Source organism: Arachis duranensis, chromosome 9, assembly GCF_000817695.3.
Source record: "Arachis duranensis cultivar V14167 chromosome 9, aradu.V14167.gnm2.J7QH, whole genome shotgun sequence".
Classification (NCBI taxonomy): Eukaryota; Viridiplantae; Streptophyta; class Magnoliopsida; order Fabales; family Fabaceae; genus Arachis; species Arachis duranensis.
This window is the reverse complement of record NC_029780.3, coordinates 27,367,666-27,373,243: the sequence shown is the minus strand read 5'-3', so window position 1 is coordinate 27,373,243 and position 5,578 is coordinate 27,367,666. Positions and strand designations below refer to the sequence as shown.

The window sequence follows — 5,578 nt, the reverse complement described above, 5'->3', positions numbered from 1 at the left end:
TTTCAAATTTGATTTCCAAATCTTTTTCAACTAACTATTTGACTTTTTGTTTGTTTCTTATCTTTTTCAAAACCACCTAACTATTTTTTCTCTCTAATTTTCGAAAATATCTCATCTCTTTTTCAAAAATTCTTTTTAATTAACTAATTGTTTTAAATTTTAATTTTAATTTTATCTTCCCTTTTATTTTCGAAAATCATTAACTACTTTTCAAAATTAATTTTCGAATTCTCTCTCTCTCATCTTCTTCTATTTATTTATTTATTTACTAACACTTCTCTTCACCTCTCTTCATCTCCAATCACTGCTTCTATCCTCACCCTTATGTTTGGGTTCTTCTTCACTTTTATTCCTTTCTTCTTCTACTAATAATAAGGATCCTCTTTACTGTGACATACAGGATTCCTCTTCCTTTTCTTTTTCTCTTCTCTTTCATATGAGCAGGAACAAGAAAAAAGGCACTCTTGTTGAAGCTGATCCTGAACCTGAAAGGACTCTGAAGAGGGAACTAAGAGAAGCTAAATTACAACAATCCAGGGGCAACCTTTCTGAAATTTTCGAACAAGAGAAGGAGATGGAAGCTGAACCAACAACAATAATGCAAGGAGGATTCTTGGTGATTTTACTAAACCCACGTCCAAGTTTGATGGAAGAAGCATCTTAATTCCTGCCATTGGAGCAAACAATTTTGAGCTGAAACCTCAACTAGTTGCTCTAATGCAACAGAACTGCAAGTTTCATGGACTTCCATCAGAAGATCCCTACCAGTTTTTAACTGAGTTCTTGCAGATCTGTGAGACTGTTAAGACTAATGGAGTAGATCCTGAAGTCTACAAGCTCATGCTTTTCCCTTTTGCTGTAAGAGACAGAGCTAGGGCATGGTTGGACTCTCAACCTAAAGATAGCCTGGACTCCTGGGATAAGCTAGTCATGGTCTTCTTGGCTAAGTTCTTTCCTTCTCAAAAGCTGAGCAAGCTTAGAGTGGATGTTCATACCTTCAAACAAAAAGATGGTGAATCCCTCTATGAAGCTTGGGAAAGATACAAACAGATGACCAAAAGATGTCTTTCTGACATGTTTTCAGAATGGACCATGATAGATATATTCTATTATGGTCTATCTGAATTCTCTAAGATGTCATTGGACCATTCTGCAGGTGGACCCATTCACCTAAAGAAAACGCCTGCAGAAGCTCAAGAACTTATTGACATGGTTGCAAATAACCAGTTCATGTACACTTCTGAGAGGAATTCTGTGAATAATGGTGGAAGGATCAACACAAGCCTCAACAAGGCTTTAATAATGGTGGAAGAAATAGGCTCAGCAATGTCAAGCCTTATCCATCATCTTCTCAGCAACAGACAGAGAATTATGAACAAAATACCTCTAACTTAGCAAATTTAGTCTCTGATCTATCTAAGTCCACTTTAAGTTTCATGAATGAAACAAGGTCCTCCATTAGAAATTTTTAGGCACAAGTGGGCCAGCTGAGTAAGAAAGTCATTGAAACTCCTCCCAGTATTCTCCCAAGCAATACAGAAGAGAATCCAAAAGGAGAGTGCAAGGCCATTGATATAATCAATATGGCCGAATGCACAAGGGAGGAGAAGGACAAAAATCCTAGTGAGGAAGACCTCCTGGGACGTCTCTCAAGCAGGAAGGAGTTCCCTATTGAGTATCCAAAGGAATCTGAGGCTCATATAGAGACCATAGAGATTCCATTAAATCTTCTTCTGCCATTCATGAGCTCTGAAAACTATTCTTCCTCTGAAGAGGATGAAGATGTAACTGGAGAGCAAGTTGCTCAATATATAGGAGCCATCATGAAGCTGAATGCCAAATTGTTTGGTAATGAGACTTGGAAAGATGAACCTCCCTTGCTCATTGGTGAACTAGATACATGGGTTCAGCAAACTTTACCTCAAAAGAAACAAGATCCTGGCAAATTCTTAACACCCTGTACCATAGGCACCATGACCTTTAAAAAAGCTCTGTGTGACCTAGGGTCAGGCATAAATCTTATGCCACTCTCTGCAATAGAGAAGCTGGGGATCATTGAGGTACATCCTGCCTTATTCTCATTATAATTGGTAGACAAGTCAGTAAAACAAGCTTATGGATTATAAGTAAAGGCCTCTACATCCCTACTGATTTCATAATCTTAGACACTAGGAAGGAGGAGGATGAATACATCATCCTTGGAAGACCTTTCCTAGCCACAACAGAAGCTGTGATAGATGTTAACAGAGGAGAATTAGTCCTTCAATTGAATGGGAACTACCTTATGTTTAAGGCACACGGCTATCCTTTTGTAACAAGGGAGAGTAAGCATGCAGAGCTTCTCTCAGTACAGAGTCAAACAGAGCCCCCACAATCAAACTCTAAGTTTGGTGTTGGGAGGACACAACCAAACTCTAAGTTTGGTGTTGAATCCCCACAACCAAACTCTAAGTTTGGCGTTGGGACTATACAACATTGACCTGATCACCTGTGAGGCTCCATGAGAGCCCACTGTCAAGCTATTGACATTAAAGAAGTGCTTATTGGGAGGCAACCCAATTTTTATTTCTCTAATTTTATTTTATTTTCATTGTTCTTTTATGTTTTATTAGGTTCATGATCATGTGGAGTCACGAAAAAAATATTAAAATTAAAAACAGAATCAAAAACAGCAGAAGAAAAATCACACCCTGGAGGAAGGACTTACTGGTGTTTAACCGCCAGTAAGGAGCATCTGGCTGGTGTTCAACGCCAGAACAGAGCATGGATCTGGCGTTGAACACCAAAAACAAGCAACATCCCGGCATTCAAACGCCAGGAATGCACCCTGAGGAGAGCTGGCGCTGAACGCCAGAAACAAGCATGGAACTGGCGTTCAACGCCAGAAATATGCTGCACATGGGCGTTGAACGCCTAGAACATGCATCACTTCGGCGTTTAAATGCCAGAATTGCATGGAAAGGCATTTTACATGCCTAATTGGTGCAGGGATGTAAATCCTTGACACCTCAGGATCTGTGGACCCCACAGGATCATCTCAGGATCTGTGGACCCCACTTAAAACAAAGCCAATTCCACTTGGGAAGATCAACCCCTCCATATTCTTATTATGGTCGCTCGTTTTCAAGTGCTTTTTATTGAACCATCCGGTATGTTTATAACTTTCAAATTGAACTGGTAGTTCTCACCTTACCTCCTAATAATCCTATAACACACTTCCCCGAAAACCCTTCACCAATCACCTCAATCTCTCTTCCCCATTACCTCTTCACTACTCACAATCCATCATCTCTTGACCACCCAAACCCACCCTACATAGCCGAATACCCACCTCTCTCCCTCTCCTCCATATCTTCTTCTTCTTCTTCTATTCCTTCTTCTTTTGCTCGAGGGCGAGTAACATTCTAAGTTTGGGGTGGTAAAAGCATAGCTTTTTGCTTTTTCATAACCATTGATGGCACCTAAGGCCAGAGAAACCTCAAAAAAAAAGAAGAAGAAAAAGGGAAGACAATTGCTTCCACCTATGAGTCAAGGGAGATGGAGAGATTCATCTCAAAGGGTCCATAGCTCAGTTATAGATCATTTGACTGCATATCAAGAGAGCATGAGGAATTCCCTCATCAAGAGATCCCTGAGATATCTCAGGGAATACATTTTCCTCCACACAATTATTGGGAGCAACTAAGGATAAGAGCACCAAAATCATTAGGGATCATGCAACAAAGGCAAGGAAGAGACATAGAGGAGCTCAAAAAGCACCATTGGTCCTTCAAGAAGGCGCCACCCTCACTAAGGTGGACTCATTCCTTGTTCTTATTTTTCTGTTTTTCGATTTTTTATGTTATGTGTTCATCTATGTTTTGTGTCTCTACTTCATGATCATTAGTATTTAGTAACTATGTCTTAAAGCTATGAATAAATTCCATAAATCCTTCACCTCTCTTAAATGAAAAATATTTTTAATTCAAAAGAACAAGAAGTACATAAATTTCGAAAATTGTCCTTGAATTTAGTTTAATTATATTGATGTGGTGACAATACTTTTTATTTTCTGAATGAATGCTTAAACAGTGCATATTTTTTATCTTGTTGTTTATGAATGTTAAAATTGTTGTCTCTTGAAAGAATGATGAACAAAGAGAAATGTTATTGATGATCTGAAAAATCATGAAATTGATTCTTGAAGCAAGAAAAAGCAGTGAAAAACAAAAGCTTGCGAAAAAAAATTATTGGCGAAAAAAATAGAAAGAAAAAGAAAAAGCAAGTAGAAAAAGCCAATAGCCCTTAAAACCAAAAGGCAAGGGTAAAAAGGATCCAAGGCTTTGAGCATCAATGGATAGGAGGGCCCAAGGAAATAAATCCAAGCCTAAGCGGCTAAATCAAGTTGTCCCTTACCATGTGCTTGTGTCATGAAGGTCCAAGTGAAAAGCTTGAGACTGAGTGGTTAAAGTCGTGATCCAAAGTAAAAAGAGTGTGCTTAAGAGCTCTGGACACCTCTAACTGGGGACCCTAGACAAGCTGAGTCACAATCAGAAAAGGTTCACCCAGTCATGTGTCTGTGGTATTTATGTATCGAGTGGTAATACTGGAAAACAAAATGCTTAGGGCCACGGCCAAGACTCATAAGTAGCTGTGTTCAAGACTCAACATACTTAACTAGGAGAATCAATTAACACTATCTGAACTCTGAGTTCCAAGAGAAGCCAATCATTCTAAACTTCAAAGGATGAAGTGAGATGCCAAAACTGTTCAGAAACAAAAAAGCTATAAGTCCCGCTCATCTAATTAGAACTAATATTCATTGATATTTTGGAATTTATAGTATATTCTCTTCTTTTTATCCTATTTAATTTTCAGTTGCTTGGAGACAAGCAACAATTTAAGTTTGGTGTTGTGATGAGCGGATAATTTATACGCTTTTTGGCATTGTTTTTAGGTAATTTTTAGTATGATCTAGTTACTTTTAGGGATGTTTTCATTGGTTTTTATGCTAAATTCACATTTCTGGACTTTACTATGAGTTTGTGTGTTTTTCTGTGATTTTAGGTAATTTCTGGCTGAAATTGAGGGACCTGAGCAAAACTCTGATAGGAGGCTGACAAAGGACTGCTGATGCTGTTGGAATCTGACCTCCCTGCACTCAAAATGGATTTTCTGGAGCTACAGAACTCCAAATGGAGCGCTTTCAATGGCGTTGGATAGTAGACATCCAGAGCTTTCCATCAATATATAATAGTCCATACTTTATTCGTAATTAGACAACGTAAACTGGCGCTCAACGCCAGTTTCATGCTGCATTCTGGAGTCAAACGCCAGAAACACATCACGAACCAGAGTTGAACACCCAAAACATGTTACAAATTGGCGTTCAACTCCAAGAGAAGCCTCAGCTCGTGGATAGATCAAGCTCAGCCCAAGCACACACCAAGTGGGTCCCGAAAGTGGATTTATGCATCAATTACTTACTTCTATAAACCCTAGTAGCTAGTCTAGTATAAATAGGATAGTTTACTATTGTATTAGACATCTTTGATCAGTTTATGCGATCTTAGACATTGGGGGCTGGCCATTCGGCCAT

General features: G+C 38.8%; 1 non-coding gene across 1 annotated transcript; it reads right to left on the bottom strand.

The window, feature by feature from the left end:
- Nucleotides 1–972: 972 nt before the first annotated feature.
- On the bottom strand, nucleotides 973–1,076 carry LOC127742356 (small nucleolar RNA R71). The gene has a single exon (XR_008003545.1). It is a non-coding gene; the product is annotated as a small nucleolar RNA R71 (small nucleolar RNA).
- Nucleotides 1,077–5,578: the final 4,502 nt, after the last annotated feature.